General features: G+C 39.3%; 1 long non-coding RNA gene across 1 annotated transcript; it reads left to right on the forward strand.

Moving 5' to 3' along the window:
* Positions 1 to 929: 929 nt before the first annotated feature.
* On the forward strand, positions 930 to 24,577 carry LOC118156421. The gene is made up of 3 exons (XR_004746259.1): positions 930 to 1,099; positions 20,268 to 20,453; positions 23,968 to 24,577. It is a non-coding gene; the product is annotated as an uncharacterized LOC118156421 (long non-coding RNA).

Consider the following 24,577-nt stretch of genomic DNA (forward strand, 5'->3'; position numbering starts at 1 on the left):
GGCAGCACAGCAATTTGAATGAAGCAAGTAAACACTGCTTGGTGGGGAAAAGCTGTGCTACTGAGTGGCTGTTAGATCCATACAACTATCATTGGTGGCTTTACCTGCACAAACTGACTAATGCAAGGAAGACTTCTTTCTGATCTCAAGAGTGGCATAAACAGCTGGAGTCCTCTGACATTATCCTCAGTTTTAGATTACTTTGACAGAGTAGTAACACTTGCAGGCAATCTGTGCAAAACAGAAGAAAAAGCTCTCATGAAATTGGAGAGCAAATTAGTCTTGTGTTCACATGTTAGAAAATAGACACAAAAACTCATTTAAAAATGGTAAAGGCTATCATTTGGATATTTTACTTCCTTTTTCTTGTGTTGTTAAGCAAAGTTGTTATTTACATTTGAATTTAAAGTGGGGGTTGCTTTTTTTCTGTTTTACCAATATTGTTTTTCCCACTGAACATCACTGGAATGGTTGCTCATGCTCAGAGAAAAAGAATGAGTACTCTTGAGAATAAAAATGGTCAGAATTCCAAAAGATACTGGCATAGATTAAATGAATCCTATCATCTACATGCTAGACCAATTTTCTGTGCTTCAGTAATATGTCTTGAAAACAGCTTCCAGACATTTAAGCATTCTCTATTGACTTGAGAAGGAACAAGCCAAATACTCTTGCTTCAATCAATCAGTCAGCTGTGGTTTTGATTCTGAAACAAATCCAGCTAGAAAACTAAGCTCCGAATTTCCCCAACATTAATACTAAAGCAAGCAAAAGAAAAATCAACAACACGAGAGCAGTAAGAAAGGATATAGATGGTGGCACTATGTGATGCAAAGTGTCCTGGGAAAATATCAGAAGTAGGAACTGTTGTGATACCATTGAACTCAAATATCATTACCTCATTTATGTCTCTTGATCACAGGCTTTAGTATATGCCAACATTAGACGAGATGCCTTGTTTGAGCCTGCACTTTCAAGGAAGAGGGAAAAGGAGTTTGGAACCACTGCCCTGCCTCTGGGACTAGCTGTTGCTACAGTACAGTACTGCACACGTCTTGCCTGCTGATTGCTGTAATAGTAATTCTGAATCAACCACTTAGTGAATACTGTTTTTGTTGTAATAAAAGGGATAGAAAGCTACAAGTCTGGAGTCAGCTGCATGCATATGTTGGTAATAGCAGTTCTGGGAAGCAAAAGGCTCTTTCTCTGTTCAAGCTGGAAATTCAGAAAAAAATTAGACCTCTACAGGAAGAAAAAAATAACGTTGTTTGGGATGGACTTTCCTCTTGCAATACCCCTAATGGCTTTTATTTTATTTATTTATTTTTTTTTTTACTTGGGTTTACTAACTACCTATCCATCCCATTCACTAATGTTATTGCAGTGGTATTTATTTACAGCTACTGCTTCTAATCCTACGCTGAGGGACTTGCAAATATAAATGAAGACATGGCAATTGATGAATGTACAGCTCATGCTCCTTGTAGAAAAAAAAAAAAAAAAAAAAAAAAAAAAAAAAAAGAAATTAAACACCAGCAAAGAAGAAAAAAATATCAGTAGATTATTTCAAAAGTAGGACAAGGAGCTCATAAAAAAGATTTCTCTAATACGTAGCCTTACGTAGTACCCTAAGAGATCGTGCTGTCAGTATTTGGGGCAGTTCAGTTTGCATGTTATGACAATGTTCCAAACTCAAGCACTAAACAAAAAGATCAATGTTTCAATGTTGTTGCTCAGATACATGATTAGGAACTCTCAAAAGACTGGATATCAACTCAGTCATGTTCATCATGTTCGGATATGCTAAAAATTGCAGTGAAATGGCAGACATGATCTTTCAAGATGTTTAGTGTAACCTCCCTTTAAAATGTGTGGAGTTTCTTTTCACTTTTTCTTCCCTACACTACAAGACCTTGTCATGATTTTGTCTGGGATGAAGTTGATTTTCCTTGAAGAAAGCTTGCATGATGATGTGGTTTGGATTTAGGAGGAGAAGAATGCTGATAACACCCTGATGTTTCAGTTGTTGCAGAGCTGTGCTTGCACAGAGGTGAAGATTTCTCTGCTTCTGCTGCTGCCCTGCCAGAGAGGAGGCTGGGAGGGGAGCTGGGAGGGGACGCAGCCAGGCCAGGGGGAAGAGGGGAGTGGTGTTTGGAGTGATGCCATCTGTCTGCCCAAGAAACCAGTATGTGCTGAGCCCTGCTTTCCTGGGAGGGGCTGAACATCTGCCTGCCCATGGGAAGTAGCATATGGGTTTCTTTTTTTTCCTTTGATTGTGCATGAAGCTTTTGCTTTACCTGCTGAACTGTCAGGAACCCAGGAGTTCTGGTACTTTTATCTTTCCAGTTCTCTCCCCCGTTGCACCTGGGGAGAGTGAGCAAGAGTTTTTGTGGTGCTGAGCTGAACAGTGGGTTAAACCACAACAGACCTAGAAATGCAAATACTGGGGAAAAAAAAAAAAAAAAAAAGCAAACAAACAAGAACAACAACAAAAAACATTACATTTATGTTTTCATGTTTCCCTAATATTGGCTCCAGGGAAGATAATTTTTACTTACCTTATCCCGCCAGTCATACTAGAATAAACCATAAAGAAGCAAGAGAGGCAAATGTGTATAACATTGTAGGAATGACAGACTTTTTAAGAATGTTTGCTTCTCCTCCTCTGGGTCAATGCTAGCTGACGACATGCACTTTACAACTTAGTTCTTTATAAATAACTACCTTGTTACTATTGAATGGATTTTAATATCATAACCTTAAAAGAAGAAGGAGCTCCTGCAACAATGCAGCCACCGAATTCCTGTACATTTTTGTCTCCTGACTCACGGTGTTGACTTGTACTCCATGACTGCAGCTTCCCCTTCAGCTAGGGCCTTGAATAGGTTTTGACTCCTGTAGCATTTTTTTATTTTATTTTTTTCATAACACTTGTAGCAATCTGCAGAAATGGAAAAGTTAAGATCAAGGATTAAATGCTCAGAACTAACACAAAATATGTACATTTGTTTCCAGATAAGATGCCAAGTATTTCTTCTCATGATTTTTCACTTTCTTTGTCTTGCCAATTAGGTTTCCATTTGACCCAAAAGATTTCTGTGCATCCATTCCTACCATTTCTTACCAGGAAAAACACTACAACAATTACATAGGAGGAGAAAGGAAAAGCTCAACTACCCTTGTTGCCTGTGCTTGGTTCAAGCTTGGGGTGCAGCCTACTCCATCCCTAGGGTATGGCTCAGGAGCACTAATGTGTGGTGCAGCCCGGTGGGCTTGGAGCAGCCTGCTGGGAGAGAGCTGGGGAGAAAAACACAGGAGAAACCTTCCTTGGGCCTCCTTGCCTTCGCGCAGAGGATGAGCTTCAGCAGGTCAGGCCCTCGTCCTCTGCCCGACCTACATGGGACTTTCTCCATTTCTGGCCCCCTTCCAACTTGCTGCCTGTCTGCCTGTCTGCCTGCCACATGCCTGGGGATGCTGTGGAGGTCACGGGGCCCTTGGCTGCCCCTGCTCACTGGCACCTACCCCACTTCTCTTCTTGGCCTGTCATGGCTCTGTGCACTTGGTGCTGAGACATGCTGTTGCTGGCATCAATACCATGCTTGGCTCCTGGGCTTGCATACCCAGCAGCGGATCCTGCTGGGCTCTCCTCAAGTCTGCCCATGCAAGGCGGAACCTCCCTCTTTTAGTTTCCAGGGTGGATTCATTGCTGAAAGGGATATCGCACTCATTGTGGTGCAAACTGGAAAGCTCAGACATCTAGGACAAATAGCATGTCTCAGATCTCATTTCCATTATTTCTCCTTTATGGAAATTCTCTCTTGCCCCTTCATCCTCTAGCAGAATATGTTTGTTTAGTTTTTGGAAGACTTAGAATCTTTCCTTTGAAAGTTACTTTCATCTCTAAATGTTGTATATACTTGCTTGGCTTTGAAATGTTAGCATTAATTTTAAGAAATAAACATTTCTCATTCTGTGAGATCTATCATGAGCAGATCAGGTGCTTCTCTAAGGGGCTGTAGCTCTTTCAAGAGAACTTCACAAGCTCAGATTAACAATTGCATCCTAAGGATAGGACTCCAAAGCTGATGTCTGTGTGTTTTCTTTGGTTGCTTGAGGCTGTACATTTTGCCTCTCGGTCAGGAGAAATGCACAGTATTGTGAAAAACTCGGGGCTTACTTCAGACCTGCAAGCTATACACAAGTTTTTTGCTTTGTCTTGCTAGAATTGCAGTTTATCTGTATGCTGTTTCTCTTCATGAGAAGAAAAACAATTCTTGTCATTTTTGTAGAATTGCTTTCTAACTCAATAGTACAGACATGCTTGAAGGAGCACATTTCCTTCTTGTGGGCTAAGGTGGAAAGTGAGGAGCAAGCTACAATCTCAAGCATGTTTCTACTGCTGTTTGTTGACTACCTAGAACATGGAACATTAGGATGATAAGATTTCCTCAACTTTACAAAGGACTTTGAATTCTAAGACTGAACCTCCTCACAGAAGTCAACCAGAATGGCTCATAAGGCTCTTCCTTTCAGAGTCTGGATGCTCTACTCTTTTCTAATTACAGCTTTTTACACAGAGCAAGTCAAGGCCAATTAACACTACTGGGAGGGTAACAAGGGTACTAATGTTATTGCTACATTGTTGACATTTTAAAGAATTGTTTTAATTATTAGTATTATTTATTACTCTGGTATTTTAAACCATCCTATTCCTTATCTATCAAGCATGCAGGTTGAACTGTGTTGGCCTGAAAGAGTTCCTAGGAATCCAGTATGCTCACAAAGAAACATCAAGTACATGGGATATGCCAAAATCCTGTGTCATATAAAACTATTTCCATCTTTGCAATTAAGTATAGCTCAGGAGAAACTATTCTGGAATGTAAAATATTAAAGAAAGAAGCGTATTACTTCTTCACCTTCTCTGAACCTCCCCTTCTCTCCTCAAATGGCACAAAATGCAATGTAGATATCTTTGGGGTTGCCCTTAGGCATTAAGATGATTGATTTCTCCCGCATTTCTTACCAATACTTCTTTCACCGAAAATGCAGAAATCAGAATGGATTACTGCTTGTACTCAAGCCATTTAAATCTTGCATTTCTCAGGATATATGAATTAGATGTATTTTTGAATTTGAATTTTAATGTTCTTTCTTTTGATTCTTTTCAATTCTTTTCATTCCTAAATAATTATAGCTGAAAATGATGTCCGGATCATCTTGATCTAGATTCATTTCTTTTTATTCTGTAGATTCTCCTCTCACATACATTGATACAAAATGTAAATTTATAAAGCAACTTTTTTTTTTTTTTTTTTTTTTTTTTTTTTTTTCTAGATAGAATATCCTTGCATTATCGTTGTATATTACCAGGGAAGTAGATCTATTGACAGGTTGCTGTCAAGTTCTTACCTCATCAGATATATAGTAGTGACTCAGAACTTCCACAATACTCCTGAAATTGCTCGATAAAATCACAATGTCTGCAAGAGTATGCAAGTATGCAAGATCATAGAATTCAGTCTTTTATATGGTCACATTAAAAAAAAAAAAAAAAAAGAACAACAGAAAAACAAACAAACAAACAAACAAACAAACAAAAAACACCCTTAATCTGAGGATGAGATTCTTCCTTAATGCGTATATCCATTTATAATGATTTAAAAAAAAAAAAATCATGGGCTTTCAGGTACCCATAAAGGAATTAATGCTCATTCTAATGCGTCTTCACAGTGTAATTCCTGTCCAAATAATGAAAAGAGGTTTAAAAGAGAATTAGACCTAACTGTTGCAGAAAATAAGCCCTTCTTGTGCAAACACACTAGGAAAAAGCAGACATACCCAGTGGGCTTGTAGAAATGGCTAGCTTCACCAAACTACTTGGAATCTGAGAGGAATGAGTCCCTTTCCTGACAGTATACTCTGCTGATTTCAAAAGAACACGTTGCTTCAGCCAGGAAATGCTTTCACGCAGATTCAGGCGGAGTAAAATGAAACAGCTGGTAATAATTAACAGGTTCAAAGATGTCCAAAAGCACTTCTCTTAAGACATCAGAATGGTTTACTTTTAGGCAGAAGGGCTGCATGCAGCTTCATCCCAGACAACCCACAGGATATTAAGAGTGTATTACTGAGCTGTTCATCTCAGAGTTTTCATTAGTGTCTTTTGGGGGGTTTATGCTATCTCTGTTCATAAGGCACTTAATGCACATTAATTCAGCACTTTAGGCTGAATTCATTTGATCAACACCAGATTCATCCCTTTCCTGTAACTTCTGTACTTACTCTGGCAAGCCTAGTTGGTAACTTGATGTTCTGCTTGCTCAGTTTGGGCAATGCAAGTGACAAGGAAGAGCAATGGGGTATTGGTTAAGAGACTTGCATGCTCCTATGCACCGTCCCAGAGGAGTAAAATTACTAGGAGTAAAAAAAAAAAAAAAGATGGTAGGAAAAAGCAGTAGTCAAGTTGCACCAGGATATGTCTGGGTTGGATGTTAGCAACAAATTCCTCACTGAAAAGATGGCAAGGTGTTGGAACAGGCTGCCCAGGGAAGTCATTGAGTCACTTGAGGTATTCCAAAGATGTGGAGATAACCTTGGAGGTCTTTTCTGATCTAAGTGATTCTACAATGAGTCTATCATTCTGTGAGGAAAATGGCAGCAGCTTTTCCTGACAAGATCTGACAATCTGGGTCCTATGTGCTGGACAAGGTCAACACACCACACCTCTGTACAGAGAATTGTTGAGGTTCTCTTCACAAAACCTTGGTACTCAAGAAACTACTCCCTTTCTTTTGGTTGGTTTCCTATTTTACTTACATTCAGTGGCCATCATATATTCCCAGTTGGAGCAATTATTTTTGGTCTGTCAAGTAAGGAAAAGGATACAGTCTGTAGATCATTGCTTTCTTGAAGAAAAACAATCAAAATGGAAGTCCCATAACCTTTATCATCATGGTTGTTTATAATCAGGAATTAATATATTGGTCAGAAATTTGCATTTTATTTAAAAGATGGTGATGTTATTATTGTTCATTTAATTGCAATCCTTAAGTCAAGTTTCCTTATTTATTTATGTATTCATTTTTCCACCTAGGGTCTGATTCTGTGAAGTACTGAGAGTCTCTCATGTCCTCTAGTGTAGCAGCAGGTAGTCTTTGTGAATGCAGACTGGGAATCAACGTTCTGAAAATGCAACTGGGCTGTATAACAAAGCTGCTCTTTCTCATCTTCAGAAGAGCTCAACCATCTCACATGGAGGAGCTACATTTTTATTCAAGTGATCAGTTCCTGGAGCTTTGGGAAATCTGGTAACTGGGTTCTTTCAGAAAGTTGCAACTAAACCTGCTAACTGTTCTCATGGATATAAATATGTGGAACTACTGCCCTCCCTAGAGACAGAAGTCAGGAACAATAATCAATGTACAAGTTTTCAGTTACTTCAATCTGACTTTAAAACTCCACATTTCAGTGTGAAGTGGGAATTGTCAACTATTGTCACCAGCTTCAGAAAATAGGGATAAAGAACAAAAAATTCTGCCTTGACCTCTTTGTGCTTCAAAGAAAGGCATAAAGCAATAAGGTAGGGGTAAACGTATGTAGTGACCTAGCATAGCCTTTTATTTATTTATTTTAATTTTGTTTTATTTTACTGCAAGACTGGAGATTATGACATTTAATACTTGAGAGAACACCAAGCACCTGATCAACATACTTTCTTCCTTGCATGAAGAAATACAAGTTTCAAAGGACTTGCACATATGTAACCATTCTGTTCGAAAACCTAGTAGGTCAATGAAGCTTCTCTTATCTTGATGATTGTTTCTATTCAAGAACTATTTGCTAGGCTATACTTTTAATTATAAAGCATAAGTCAGCCACAGAAAGAACAGAAATCTTGTTCTCTTGTGATGTTCTGGGCACAGGCAATATGCATGATGCATTTATGGCGTTTCATTTGTTGATGGTCCACAAAATAATAAGTTGTGTTTCAGACAATTGCAAGCTGGAATAATGGTGGAAATTATGAGAAGCTAATAGGGAAGAGTTGCAATGCACAGGAAATTATAAAGAATTGAAACAGCTTTGCTTGAAGTAGTCTTGCTGGAGCTGCAGATGCTTACTGCTTCTGCCAAAACAGAAGTTTTATCCATTCAAAAATAAATCAATAAATCCATGCACCAGCTCTTTTAAGGACTACATTCTTGGAACATTCCTCTTTAGAACAGTGCAATAAAAAGAAATGGACAACATGAAGCAACTGAGGTAAATTAAGCTTTTAATACTCCACTAAATGTTTTTGAGGAGAGCCTAATAAAGCCCAGAAGAAAATGAGGCAATTTAGATGACATCCCTGCTGTGCAACCCTCTGACCTCAATTCTCAATCTAAATTTTGTTTTATAATGTAGATGCAAATCAGAAGCAGGAGAAAAGAGAATAACACGGTAGTTGATAGGCACTGGAAGTAGAACACTGTCTTCCCTCTTCTGTCCTCTAGAATCTGAACAGAAATGTGTTGTTACCTTCAGATTCTTTTCCCATTTTCCTCTATACATTTGATACAAATCTATTTTGTTACTGGAATTTCATTGAAACCATCATACACTCCTTGCACACAAGCCTTGTGCTCTTTATTACACTGTCTACATGCTATGCAGTGTTGAAAATGGGCTAAGCCAGGAATGTCTGGCCATAAAGAGAACTGCGTCTGAGTGCACGGACCTGGAAAACTGTTTTTGCTCTCTTCTTCTTTCGAGGATAGCCATTGTTGAATACACTTCAAGGGAATCCTGAGACAGAAAACAAAAACCATCAATGACATTAGCAGAGAGTTGAGTCTCTGGTAGATTAGTCTCTGGTAATATTGAGTATTTACACTGTAGAGAATATTAAGTGACTTTCCAAATAAGACTTCTGGAGAACAAACTGTTTGATAGTTCTGCTATCTCTTCTGTTAACTTAGCTGCTTTGACTCATACTCCCTGTAGATTGTCCTACTGCTTAACTGCTCTTCAGAAGCTTGCTGATTTAACAGCATTTTCTCAGAATAGTATGGCATTTACCTTTCTTCAATATCAGATTACTTACGGTAACACCTTAAAGAACTTGGGTTTGTCAAATTGACAACAATTTTTATATCATTTTCTATCTTCTCTTGGGGTATAGAGTTTAGTAAAATATTCTCTTTTCAGTGCAAGGGTATATGCTCTAAATCTCTTAGAAATAAAGACCAGACCAAAAAAAAAAAAAAAGAAGAGTTAGTATACAAAGTTGGAGATGCTCTTAGGTTTTTTCCAGCTCATCAGGAAATCTTAAATCAGTGAAGCAAGTTATTCTCTCTTTTGTAGTCCTGGCACATAACTAAGGATGAAAATGAAAGATTGGCTTTCTCACTTTTCGCATAAACAGCAAAATATTATGAGGGGCACATGAACAGATTATAGCATATGCAGCAGGGATTTGTGTCTGACCATGGCAACAGCAAAAATCTCATACCACAAACAGACCTCCTTTCTGTCTCCCCAATCCACAACCACATACCTACATTACACAATCCAGGAAAATGAAAAAATGGAATTATCTGCCCAGGTGCATGAGGATAGCGGGTGGTCAAGCAGGTGCAACCAACCAACCAACCAACCAACCAACCAACAGGCTACAGTACTAACTTCTTGTTTTCCCACCACTGCTGAAGATAGTTGCAAGATGGGGGTCAACAAGCCCAGCCCATTACCATCCCCATTTGTTTGCAAGAAAGCACCTACCAAAATTTAACCTCAATTTGAAATAAAACAAAGTGCCTTTGTTAAGAGTGACATTCATCAGCAAGTAGAGTCATGAGCATGATTCAATTCTTCTTGCTCAAGAAAACCGGTTTCAGAGAGTGACTAAAATACTGATTTTAACTATCTATCTATGCAATGCATAGCATGGCAGCAGAATGTCACGAGGATCTTCAAAGACTGCAAGAAATGCAAGACAGAAGTACTACTTCACATTATTGTATTGCTTAGATTCCTTTTGTGGACCACTCTTCCAGACTTTGAACAATAGGGATGCCACATCAATTCTGACATCTTAGATGTTCAGACCTACTAAAACACATTTTAAAAAATATTCTTGTCCACATCAAGAATGGAGTATGTTTTGAAGAAATCTGGTGCTACATTATCATCCCGTTACTCATTCGAGTGAATAGGGATGACATCAACTGTATGCTGTTGTCTCACCTATTTACACCTACATCAAAAATGAAGTGCAACTTTTTCATGGCATAGTTTTCTGGCTTGCGGAGCTGTTACATTAAATATTCAAAGCATAAACCAAGTGTGAAAACATAATCAAACTGATATCAATCAAACATGAAAACAGAAACCAAACTGACATGAGTTCAATTACAAAACACATACATGCAGACAAACTTTTGTAATACTTTACTGTTCTTTCCTAAATAAAGGGAATTGAGAGACATGGCAGAATAGGAATTTTCATTAGTCTGAAGTCTGGAAAGCCTATAAGATTTTTCCTATGGTATTTTCTACCCACAAGTACATTTAAAAACAAAACAAAACAAAACAAAACAAAAAACACAACCAAACTAACAAACAAAAAAACACACACAGACACACCACACACACAAAACTAATTGGCAGTAGCTCCAAGTCTTCTTATATTCATTCTTCATCGGAATGACATATTCTTTCATAGGTGAAGAGATTTGATAAATGACTAAATGAGAACCTGTCTTTCCACCCATCCAGGTGGGTTCTGAATATCTCCAGAGAAGGAGACTCCACAGCCACTCTGGAAAACCTGTTCCAATGCTCTGTCACCATCACAGTAAACAAGTGTCCCCTCACCTTGAGCCATAACCTCCTGTGCTTCAGTTTGTGCCCGTTGCCTCTCGTCCTGTCACTACGCACGACTGAAGAGAGACCGGCTCCATCCTCTCAACAGCCTTCCCTCAGGTATTTATATCCATTAGCTATTAACGAGGTCTCCCCTCAGTCTTCTCTTTTCCAGGCTAAACAGGCCCAGGTCTTTCAGCCTGGCCTGGTATGACAGGTGCTCCAGTGCTCTAATCATCTTAGTGGCCCTCCTCTGAACTTGCTCCAGTAGCGCTCTTGTACTGGGGAGCACAGAACTGGACCTATTATCCTAATGCTATGCCATCTTTAACCCAGATATTTTTGCAAACCTGTTTATCTTCAGGTGCTTTTAGTTTTGCTTCACTTTGGTCTCTCCTTCATAAAAATAAATAAATTAAATTACAAAATCCAAAGTAAGGCCTTTTCTATACCTCAGAATGCAGGCATGTCTGTTTTGCCCTGGCAATATTTGGTTGCCATAAAAATCTAGCCTGTATACCTCAGTTGAAGTTTCCTGTTGTTTGGTAGCCTATCTACTGGTGGAGTGGGGTCCCATGGCAAGGTTTTGGTAGTGGAGAACTGCAGGGATGGCCTCTGTGAGAAGAATCCAAAAGCTGCTCCCATGTTAGATACAGGCCACTTTCATCTGACTACAAATGGACCCATGGCTGGTCAGAGCCGAGCCAGGGAGCTTAGGCCTCTGGGAGAGCAGAGTTAAGAAAGGGACAAACAAACAAACAAACAAACAACAACAACAACAAAACGTCTGCACAACAGCTGCTGGGAGAGAGGAGTGAGAACCCTGCCTGGGAGGGAGCTGCCGCCCACCCATGGGGGATGGATGGAGCCCATGGGACGGAGCCATGTGGGAGCAGTTGTTGAAGAGCTGCTGTCTGTGGGCAGCCCCTGCAGGCTCAGTTCGGGCAGGATGGCATCGCATGGGAGGGACCTCACATGGAGCAGGGGCAGAGAGATGATAAGACAGCCTTCTAGAGTATCAACCATTCCTTTCATTTCTGTGTTGCTACTAGTTACTGGCCTCCAAAGAGATGTCCTGTGTCTGATCCTCCTGTTCTCCAGGCTGAACAGGTCACTTGGACTCTTCAGCCTGGAGAAGAGGAGGCTGAGGGGAGACATCATTGCAGTCTACAACTTCTTTGCAAAGGGGGAGTGGAGAGGCAGGCGCTGACCTATTTTCTATAATCACCAGTGATAGGACCCGCGGGAACAGTATCAAGCTGAGGCAGGGGAGGTTTAGGCTGGACATCAGGAAGAGGTTCTTCACCAAGAGGGTGGTCGCACGTTGGAACAGGCTCCCCAGTGAAGTAGTCACTGCACCAAGCCTGTCTGAATTTAAGAAGAGATTGGACTGTGCACTTAGTCACATGGTCTAAAAGTTTGGGTAGACCTGTGCAGTGCCAGGAGTTGGACTTGATGATCCTTATGGGTCCCTTCCAACTTGGGATATTCTATGATCCCCACCTCTCTTAGCATGCTCGTTCAACCAATTTGCAACCCACTTAATGGCAAATCAAGGTGAAAAAAAAATAAAGAAAAAAGACACATCAAAACACCAACCCAACCCAACAGTCTTTGTAACATCTGGGGCCAAGTGCTACTGGCCATCTTGGGGCAGATGGTGCATGGTGACATCACTGAGCAATGGGCTGTGACCTCACAGCCCTCGCTGCTTATCTTGGGGTGCCAGCAGAGGCCCCGTCAGCCTAGCTCGTGGCTGGACTCCCGCGGCGCGTGTGAGAGGCTTGGAGCACCGAGCGAGGATTTGGAGGAGCCGTGCTGTGGGGCTGCAGACAGCTGTTCTCAGTGCCCATCCCCACAGTCATTGCCAAAAAATCCACGGTGCCCCTTCTGCAGGGAGGCAATCAGAACCATCAAGTACTCGGTGAGGTCGGCCGACGATTTCCTGGAGTGCGCTGTCCCAGAGCCTGCAGAGCACCTCGCTGAGGACCAGCTGGATGAGGACGAGGCTGTGAAGCTGGTGCCCAGGGCTCCTGAGCTCAGCTTCCCACAGGAGGTCTGGGCAGCCTTCTTCCGAGAGCATCCAGAAAAAATCTAGCCCCTGCTTGTGTGGCTGCAGCAGGAGCTGGAGACCATCTCTGGCTCCGGCTGGTGGGAGGTGGCTGCAGGCCTGAGCACGGTTCAGGGCTCGACGGGACGGCTTGGTGTGGGTGCTGCAGCCTTGCCTGAAAAACTGGTCCCTGCCTTTCATGGTGGGGCTCATCACTGCCGCTGTGTAGCTGTGCAGCACAGAGATCCGCCAGCTGCATGACTGCCAGGACACCCGTGCTGCAGGGGGCCAGGAGGACAGCCCTGCGACCACCCACAACCATGCCACCTCTCCACGGGGGACTTGTGCCCCTCCCACCACAGAAGAGGAGCAGGCACCTGAGGAGCCAGGGCAGGCGGCACCAGGTCCCTCTGCCCAGGACAGGGACTGCTTGCCTGGGAGGTGCTGGCGCGCCCCGAAGATGAGGGCCAGCAGCAGCCTCCAGGACTCGCCCCAGCCCCGCAAAAGGCTGCCCTGACGGCGGCACTAGGCTGGCAGCATAACATCTGAAAATAAACACGTTACTGAAAGAGTGTCTCTATTATTGACAGTGCAGACATTGCTGCTTTCCGTACCCATGTTAGTTTCACAGAATCCCAGAATTTTAGAGGTTGGAAGGGACCTCGAGAGGTCATCAGGTCCAAGCCCACTGCCAAAGCAAGTTCCCTAGAGCAGGTTTCCCACATAGGCATCCAGATTGGCCTTGAATATCTCCAGAGAAGGAAACTCCACAAACTCCCTGGGCAGCATGTTCCACTGGTCCATCACCCTCACCGTGAAGTTCTTTCACATATTGGTACAGAACTTCCTGTGCTCCATTTTGTGTCCATTGCCCCTTATCCTGTCCCACAAAACACTGAAAAGAGGTTGACCATACCCCGTTGTCTCCCACACTTCATGCATTTATAAACATTGATAAGATATCCCTTCAGTCTTCTTTTCTCAAGGCTGAACAGGCCCAGGTCTCTCAGCCTTTTCTCATATGGGAGATGTTCCAGGCCCTTTATCATTTTTTTGCCCCTCCGCCGGACTCTCTCCAGGAGATCCCTGTCTTTTTTGTACTGGGGAGCCCACAACTGGACACATTACTCCAGTTGAGGCCTGACCAGGGCAGAGTAGAGGGGGAGGATCACCTCCCTTGACCTGCTGCCCACGCTCCTTTTAATGCATGCCAGGATCCCCTTGGCCTTCTTGGCCACCAGGTGCTGCAGCCCATGGAGAGGAGCCCCCACAGGAGCAGGGGGTGAGCTGCTGGCCACACATGGGGTTATCTGTGCTGGAGCAGTTTGCTCCTGGAGGATGGATGGACCCCATGGTATGGAGCCATGTGGGAGCAGTTGTTGAAGAGCTGCTGCCTGTGGGCAGCCCCTGCAGGCTCAGTTCGGGAAGGACGGCACCCCATGGGAGGGACCCCATGGGGAGCAGGGGCAGCAAGTGGCCATGAAGGAGACGAAGCCTCATGGGCTGACTGCAGCTCCCTTTCCCTGTTCCCCATTTAATCTTGGCCTGGGAAACCTTTTGTGTCTCAGTGTGTTTCAGGAGTGCTGATCTGCTGAGCTGCTCAGACCCTGCTAAGCCTGGCCTTAGTTCTAGTCCCTGGCTTCACTTTGGACATCCTTTGCCACCTTGATTCTGTCTAGAGTCTGGGCTGTGTATGGTTATGGTCACAGCCACTGGGCCTGATTTTGGTCTGGAAACTGTCTTCACTTCCTGACCTTGGACCTGTCTCACCGCTGCAAATGTGCCTCTCTGCTGAACTCAGACACTACCTCCACATTTGCTATGCTGGCTGTTTTATCGTGGAAAAAAATAAATACCCCAAACCAATTACCTTATGTAATTGTAATGTAAAGAGTATTACATCTCTCATGTCAGACTTTATTATCATGGGGAAAAATTAAATAGATTCACCAGAAAATTTAGTTTGACTGTGTTTTTTGTTGCCATATGCAAAGTCAGTGTTCCATTGTGTATACTTACATTAGCACACTCAGAAAAGATAGGAGCGTACATTATGAGATTTTATACACAGAAAGATATTCATTGTCTACAAATGTGGCTGAACTGGGCTCTTACATATTTAAATGGCACTTAATTTTACAAGAATGTTACATTGTATAAAGGATGCGTACAACACTTTCTGCATGTTCTATAGAACATTGCTGATTGCACTCACAATAGGTACTGCATAAGATGTTGTGATGTTATCAAGAAGTTTGAAAAATGTCTTCCTAGAAGTGTAGTTCTGGCATATTGACCAATGATGAATATCACCGTGTGCAGACTCATTACATACACTCTAATATTTTGCAGTATAATTTGAAATTCTGTGTCTTTTCTGTCTACTGTTCAATTTGTTACCTCCTTCAAACAGCCATTGCATTAGCATAAGTTGTGAAAACTTTCACAGCAGTGATTATCTCACTCAGGTAAAAGCACTAGAGATAACAAGTGCAATCACTTGCTAATCACTGTGTGGAGGAATGATGTGAGTGCACATAGCCTTGCCTTAGGATAGGTGAGAAGACAGTTAAGGGTTTGTAGGTAAAAATCAGAGCACAGACCAACACAGGTGATGTGGTCAACATCTACTATAGCCTGCCTGATGAAGAAAGACAGTAGATGATACCTCATGACTTCACAACGGGGTTTCATCTGCTCAGATGCTTGCTACAAATTTAGTATAGCTGAGTGGAAGAAATGCGAGAGATTTTTGGTGGTCTGGAGTGTGTTTCTGAAATAATGACTACTGCCTAATATGGGTAGCAGATAAGCTGAAGCTGAGGTGCTTTGGTGGACATTTTACTAGTGAGCATGGAAGAAGTGGCTGGGGTTATGAAGACTGAGCACAGCTCTTGGTTCCAAAGTCTACGATACTATGAAGTTTAAAATGCTCAGAGACAGGAGAAAGACAAACACTTCAACTTTAACACATAGAATGGAAATGAGAAAGAAAAAATGAGCATGAAAAGGAGAAAGAGCACAAAAGCAATAAACTCTCAGTGATTTTTCTGTATGTGCTGTTTTACATAATTCCTTAGTGTTATCAGCCAACTGTGGGAGAATATCCTACAGGCATGGGGCAAACATGTCCAGTTCCCAGCAATGTTCTACAGCAGATAACCACACAACAGGAATTCACTGAGACATCTCACACTCGTAAGCTTCTAATCAGACAGGGCTACATTTATTTTTTGTTTTTTTTCCATTTAACAAATGCCATCTGAACAAATTAAAACTAAGAGCAGGAGAACACTATACTCATAAAGAGTTTTTATGCAAATGAAGAAAAGGAAAGAGTTTTTTCTCTTGTCTTGTGTAAAAAATTGCTTTAATACAATTCTATAATTTTTTACTGTTAATCCAGTTAGCCCAATTAAAGTGCTATAATCAAGTCAATTATTAACTAAAATTTTGTATTCAAATTAGTTTTATTATACTATTAAATATATATATATAATATCAATTATTATAATTGTTTAAAAATTTGTTAATAATATGTAATTCAAAGTAGCTCAAAATATCAGTTAAAATGGCTTTTTAAAAAAATATTTTTTAAGGCTATTAGCAATATTACAGGAATTGAATTGGTTGGATTCCATCTTTTTATTAACTTTAGAATTTTATGAGTTGTATCTGGCATGGGGTCTTTATCCATATTGTCTAAATACACTATTTAATGTACAGACATCCTCATCTTCACCTTTGCTACAAGAAGGCACTTCATCCAAGGTCATTTTAGAAGGTTAAAGTAGATTTTCATTATTTAGGAAATCACAGAACAGAGATAATAATAATAATAATAAACATTAATAGCAGAGACAATAAATTCAGTTGAAGAGAATTGGTGTGTTAATTGTATCTTCCCACTATACGGAGAATCTTTGACAGGACAACAGAGTTCAAACTTTTCTTTGGAGAAAAATAAAAAAATAAAAATAAAAATATAGCTTCAAAATGTAAATTAATGGAAAATGATTAGTGTTGATGCTAGATGACATATCATGTAGCTTTTAAGAATATCTTGTTTCTAAACCCCATCAGAATTCTCTGCAAGATTGAATGAAATAGTGAATCTGGGAGAATATGTGAATTAATTTTCTGAGCATCTGAACTGCTGAGAAATGTTTGCATAAGAAGATAGTGACAAAAACTATGATGCTTCCTGTAATGAAGTAACATCTCATCAGATTATTAAAAAGCTAAGCAAAAAAACATTCCATGTTCATCCTAGAAATCAGTAGCAGTGGCAATTTCAAAAAAAAAAAAAAAATCATGATAATTTTTGAATTAAAGATGAGGCAGTCTGTGAAGGATTCCAGAGGAGCTAAGCATTATTAATTGATTCCAACCTATATACACAAAATTAAATAGTTAACAGAGTAATATAAATGATACATTTAACACTTCAGAAGTAAACCTAATGATAGTTAAATAATTTTATTGAATCTCTCACTGATGGAAAAATAATTTTAATAGAAGATATTTTAGCAGAAAGAAGCTTGGCGTATGAATAAGTGAAGAGTCAAGATGGGCTATGATTCTCAAATCTAATTTAAAATGTCGGTTCACCTGGAGGAAGAGAGATAAAATTACATTTTGTTTTGCTTCTCATTGGACAGTTAAACCTATTATAAACAAATAATTCAAATCGAGGTTGAGATCCTGAATTAAAATTTTCATTATGTTTAGATCCAAAGTTTTGGGCTGGAAATAAAGATATGAATTACGTTGAACTATTTCAGAACTGGTATCAGGAAGGAAGCAAGGAAGGAAGAAATGAAGGAAGGAAGAGAGAGAGAAAGAGAGAGAAAGAGAGAAATACTTTAATAATAATAATAATAATAATAATAATAAAATAGAGAATTTGACTGAATACCACTTTTGTAGTGCACATTAAATGTTGATACAAAAAATATCTAGACAGCATTTTTTTCTGCTGCACAAACTGCTGCTCCCCACAGAAGAAGGGATGATGCAAGTTAAGGATGGAACAGATATTTGGAAGAACAGAAGAAGAAGAAGAAAAAGCTATTAAGAAGAAAGACTACACTATGCACACCTCTTCTTTGTTGTAAATTCTGGAGAGAATTTATATCAGTGCTATGAATTAACATTAATATCCTGTGACTTTAACCCACAGAAGGAACAGCAGTCTTTCATCAGAGCACTGTAATCTATTTCTAGACATTCCTGCCTTCCTCGCACAGGGAAATATCACAGGGAAATATATTTAAATTTAAATTGGATTTACATGTATAGTATATCTAGTACTGAAAAAAAAAAAAAAAAAAAAAAAAAAAAGTACGATGTGGTATGCTGAATTTGACATAATGAACTTACCATAATATATTTTTTTCCACTAAATGTACTTTCTCCTCCTTTACTATCCAAAAAACATACCACTAAGGCCTCAGCTTTTACATGAATTTTACCCATTTCTACAAAGAAACATGAAAACATCAGACTGTCATCCACTAAGCTGCAAGCATATTTCTGAGCCAGAAAACTCAATGCTAAGGAGAATCTTGCATGACACTCACAACCTGATGCTCACTACAAGTAGCAGCCTGAATTCAGAGGAAGTTGCATCTTAAAATTTCTAACCTGCTAGCATTTCTCAACTATGCTATTTATCACACACTCATATCCCAGCTGTGGTGGTTTTACCCAGCTGGGCATCTGAGCTACACCACAACTGCGCTCTCACTCCCAGTTCTCGAAGGGAAATGTTTATCATCACAGGGGAAACAGATTTAAGCACAGGGAGATTAGAAAAATCTACTATCTATTACTAACAAGCCAAAGAAGTGAGACACAAAGAAAACAAACTAAAACACCTTCTCAACATCCACCTCATCTCCCTGAGTGGTGCAGGGGAATCCACAGGATGCCGTCCTGAAAAGCTCAAGAAGGGAAGTCAGTTTGCACCTGCTGCCCTCTTTTTGCACTGACCTGGGGGTCTGCAGGGTTGGTTCTCATTCCCCTTTCCCAGCAACTGTTGTGCAGAAGGTTTTTTTTTGTTGTTGTTGTTGTTGTTGTTGTTGTTTTTCCCTTTCTAAAATCTGGTCTCACAAAAGCCCAACCAGCATTGCTCCCTGGCTCGGCTATGGGCAGCTGTGGGTCTTTGGAGACAGCTGAACCCAGCCCTTATCTAATATGGGGCAGCTTCTGGATTCTTCTCACAGAGGACATTCCTGCAGCCCCCCACCACCAAAATCTTGCCACATAAACACAACTTAGGCTTTGAGCAACCTCATCTAGTGGAAGGTGTCTCCGCCCATGGCAGGGATGTTGGAACTAGATGATTTTTAAGGTCTCTTCCAACACAAAACATTCTATGATTCTATGATTCTACATTTTTTATGATAGTGTCATTTTTATGATAGTGTCAATGAGTATAAAATGTTTGGTCTATGGAAGAAGTAATTTGTATTTGCTGTTGCTCAGCAGTGTGCCACTCTCCAGCATGGGGTAGGGCTAAGGATTAAGAACTGATGTCATCTATGGCACCAAGCTTGCTGTGGAGGGCTGCAGCGTAGACCATTTCCAGCTTTTTTCTGGGGTGGCAATTTCTGTCTTTCAAAAGGTCATCCAGTGTTATCCTCAAGGAGCTCAGAGCTTAAGGAGAAAAGCTGTTTGCTCAGTCAGGAAGCAGCCAGACTTAGCTGCTCCACAGGGAACAGTGAGCTATAAGCTGAGGGAAACCTGTGGGTAGGAGATGACTGTGTCCTCACCAACAAAGGGTGAAGTCCCTTGGCAGCTATAGCTCAAGAAATGTCCTTCATGGGAGATATATTATCTATTTGTGTGGAGTGGAACTGAAGTCAGGGTTGCTCTAAAAGCATCTGGTATCTCTCTGGGTAAACTTCACACAGCTTTTCTCACATGAACCGAATCCATATCATAGTTAAAATGTAAAGTCACAATTTCAGTCCTGTTGTGAGGAGCTGCTGAAGCTATGGATGTGTATAGACACGATTGTTTTTGGCAGTTGATGACCAGTAGTGCTTTACTAAACAGAAGTGCTTTACTAATACAGAAGCACGTTAACATGTCTTATGTCTTGGGGAAAAAAAAAAAAAAAAAAAAAAAAAAAAAAAAAAAAAAGCACTCAATTTTTCCTTATTCCTCAGAAAAATAACTCAATTTAATTTCCCCATTTCATTTTATTAAGGTAACAACAGTGTTATTTAACCACTGAAATACTTCTGTTGTTTTTCAGGAAGTTTCTGGCAATGTTTATATCAAGCTGCTTATAGGATTCTGATCCTGCAACAGTAAAGACTTATGGCAGGGTAGGTAAAATATATATTTTTTTCAATAACAGGACTCCAGCAGGATTGCTCTACACAGATGTGTGTGATTTACATTGAGTGCCTGGCTTGGCTCCAGAGGAGTCCTGGCATGTGAGAACTGAAGGGAGCTCAGATTATGCCATTTTCCATGTTCAGCATCCAGCTGTGTCTGCAAAAGAGCAAATCATCACTAACTGCAGGAGTTAGACTCTGTGAGGGTAAGATCAGTGCAGGCTAAGATCTATAGTACTGCTGCTTCAATGCTACTTTTAAGGCTCTTCTGCATCACTTTCCCCACTCTCTGACATAAACACAGGTTTCTAAGCCCACCCATTCTGTTCAAGGATTTTAAATTTCTCCATGAAAATATTCAATACTGATCAAAATGTTCACAATGCAAGCTAAGCAATTTTACTTATAACTTTCAGAGAAGGACTCCACAGTATTAACTGCTGATTCATTTTATGTAGAAGTAAGCTAAACCATTTGCTGGAAATGACTGCTTGTGGAATCGGTTTTAATAGTCATTTAAATATAATAAAATAACATTAATGTGAGATTCATTAATGAAAAGGGTTCTATTTTTACATGGAGCTTTAAACATTTTTGCTCATCTTTCTTAGTAATGTACTTCTGTGCTAGCCTTTTGCCCTTTAATATATCACTCTTTTCCAATTTCCAGGCTTTTTAATACTCAGTTTGCAAGTTCTGCATTACTTAGAGAAATTAGGAAGTTGAGTTTCTTGCCTTCTGAGGCTCTCATTTTTTACTGCTGTGGTTGTTGGTTCACTAAGCAGAATCTGGAAATGATCAGAGTTATACATACAGTATGAATTTAAAGGCTTTTAGCAGACTGTGTTCAAATTGCATTAAATAATTATCAAATAACAATTAGTGAAAAAAGCCCCTTTTTTGTTTTGTTTTATTTCTTGACTTTTTATAGGTAATTTGAGATTAACAAAAAGTTATAACTTAAAAAGAATTAGGAACTACTAAATTTTTTTATCTTCAGGTGAAGATCCTGTGTTCAGGAGCTACTCAGAATCTTAGATGACCAAGCTCTTCTGTGAATCCATGCATAATGAAAGTACACATACAAGTTTTTATTGTAATGGTTTGATTGATATATGTAGAATTTTTCCCCCAGTAAGTGAAATCCTACAAGATCTTTGTGGCAAGAAACATCAGTAAAATTTGTTGAGTTGTAGCCAGGGATTTAAATTCTCCATCAAAAATATTATGCTACATTTTTCATTTCCACTTTTAAAAACTAATCATTCTGGTATGCATGGTGTGTGGTTGCCAGAGCATGTAGAAGCACTTTACAGAAAACAAACTGAAATAGTCACCCTGCTCTCTGTGTGTTCTCTCTTTTTCATATCTCCATATCTCCTCTTGCTCCCATTCTCTCTTATAAGTAGGTAAACTTCACTGGCCGTGTCTGAGATAGGGTAGGTTGGAAGAAACCACAGAGATGGAATACTGCTGCAGTATGGAGGGGAGGGAAGGTGGGTAGTAGCAGAAGAGTGGTAGGCAGTATCTGGCCTTTGAAAAGCCACCTCCACTTTTTTTTTTTTTTTTTTTTTTTTTTTTTTTTAATCCCTTCTCTTCAGCAGTCTCATACAGTTCTACAGTATTTTTTTCTGTCTTTATGGACATCGTATCTCCCAGGCCCAAAGAGATAACATAAGGCATCTGAAAAGTTTGGACAGCTTGTAAAATGAAGGGTTAGTGATTAAAATATAAAATGCATGTATACATCAACAATAGATTAAAAAACAAAACAAAACAAAACAAACAAACAAACAAAAACCTTGATTTTCGTATTTGCAAGAATGTGGATATAACGATTTTCAATGGTACTAGCATCTCAATATTTAGATATCTTATTTCAGACACTTCACAGGAACTGGTATTTAAAGAGTACATATTTTATTGTGAAATCAATTTTAAACAAAGTGTTATCTTGATTTCTTTATTTGTTAAATGGACAAAGGTCTATGGTAGCACTGGCTCAGGAATTTACCTGGTCTGTGTTCTCTACTATTCATTTCTTTTGCTACTTGAAAGACTGATGGCAAGTCCTCATCTCCAGATATTTGTTGGAATGCCTGTGTAATGAAACACAGCTCTGATGAATTTGGTAAAAGAGGTAACGTGTGTTGAGGATTTTCAAGACCACATTGAGTCCCAAAGGGTTTTAACAGTCTTGTACACAGATAAAGTTTCTTATGAATATTGTCCTTACAGGACTCCACCAGAACTCCATGTCCAGGACAATCTTCCTTACATCCACAAGAATATGAGTGATACCTTTAGAGGATAAGCAGAGACACTGTGCTCAGTGGTCCAAAAAATGTCTCAGATTTTCTGCTGTATGTTTAGTGACCATCTGTGTTTCATTTGTACACTTTACTTAACTAAAAGACCTGAAGATGTTCCTAGAAAAATGGATAGAGTATCAAAATTATGTTGTGTTGAAAGACATGAAATAAAGTAATCCTCTCTTTTCACTTAGATATATATGAGTGAGTCAGTGGAAGGAAAGAAGGAAAGATGGAAGGAAGGAAAATAATCATAATAAACTTTTAAAATTGGCTGCAACAATGTTATAAATAATATAACACAGATTTGGCATTCCTGTATGAATTTATACTGAATTTGTGTCACTAGAAATTGTACCAAATATAGGATTATTTTAAATTCCTTTTTGAATCTTATACTCTCTGAGGGCTCAGAAAAATCTGTGTGGTATTAGCATGCTGATTCACTCTGATGTTGTTTCACAGTCTTGTGTAAGTCAGCTAAAAAAAAAAAAAAAAGAAGAAAAAAAAAAAAAAGAGCTATTGATATTCAGGAGGCACTTCCGTAAAGCAATTTACACAAGTAAATACCATTGCTAGACTGTCCATGGTCTTTCTGTCCAAAAACTAATACAAAATGAAACAGCGTTTCTTTAGATGGAATGAAAATTTTAAGAAGGGAAATGTTCACCACTTAAAAGGTTGCTTTGGACAAAATAACTCAAAGTGACAACATTATTTATGGTTTAATTCACAGAAAAGCAAAATGTACTAATGAATTAAAATAACAGCTTTTGGTATTGACAGATACAAAACATCTAGTGGCTTGTTCCTCTATTTCCTGTAAAAGCCAAGTGAAAACTCACATAGATTTTAATAAGTAATCTGCTGAATGCTATAATGTACTCTAAAAGATGATTTATATAATTCATATGTATTTTATATAGATTTTATATTAGTTTAAGAACATTAATGTTGTAACAGACACCATAGGATGAAATGCATTAAGCATGCTATTTTTTGCTGTTTAAAACTCATTAGAGTGCACCATTGGCTTCTATAGTTGGCCTATTCAGATAAACACATATTGGGAGTGATCAAGGTCCAGAAATTAAAGAGGAACAAGGACTGGGTTGAGCTGAGTATTATTGATGGGTCTGCAATTCATTCATCTTGATTTTTAGATTTTTATACTTTATTTTCTAGGGCCTCTATTTTTCAAGTAATTCAAATAGAAACAAATCATGATTAGCTTTGGTAGAATATCTTAATAGTCTCTTTGAACTCAGAGTGAGTATGTTACACATTTTATTGTATTCCATTGTATTTCTTTTGTATTTCTTTTATTTTATCAATTTTATATATATTTTTTGGACTTCAGTTAAATAGGCAACAGAAAATAATTCACCTTTCACATGTATCATTTCAGTATCTAGTAACAAAAAAGGGGGTGTAAGAAGAAGTGGAAATGAAAGGAACAAGATGAAATGAGAGAAAAAGGAGAGGAATGAGTGGAGCAAGAGCAAGGGATGCAGAAGTGCTTTTACTTACAGCATGGCAAGAGAATTCTGCTTCAAAGAATTCATGAGATTATGGCCTGTGGTTCAAGTCTTTAATTTAATCTTTTTCAGCTTTAACCATGTTTTAATACAATAACATCTGTCTTATAAATGATGTAACTGGCAATTACAATTCCTGTGGTTGTCTAGATGTTCTGCAGAACATGCTTCTGAAAACTACAGCAATTACTTCTGTGAATGATTAATTAGGAAAATAATCTCATATTTTGTATACTCTTATAGTATGTAAGAAATAGGTCAATGTAAGGTGATGAAAGTGTAGAGCTTTTTTCTCCTGTAGTGGCTATTAATACTTTAGTGATCACTATTAGTTTAGAGAGATCATCAAGCTTTCAGACAGTTAAAAATTATTTCAAAATATTTTGTGCAGTTGTATGCACACCAGAAAGAGCAATTACTTTTGAATTCATTTATCATGTCAGTTTATTTTTACCTTTAGACTAAGTAGGAAAACTGCTT

This window comes from Oxyura jamaicensis, chromosome Z (assembly GCF_011077185.1).
Source record: "Oxyura jamaicensis isolate SHBP4307 breed ruddy duck chromosome Z, BPBGC_Ojam_1.0, whole genome shotgun sequence".
Lineage (NCBI taxonomy): Eukaryota > Metazoa > Chordata > Aves > Anseriformes > Anatidae > Oxyura > Oxyura jamaicensis.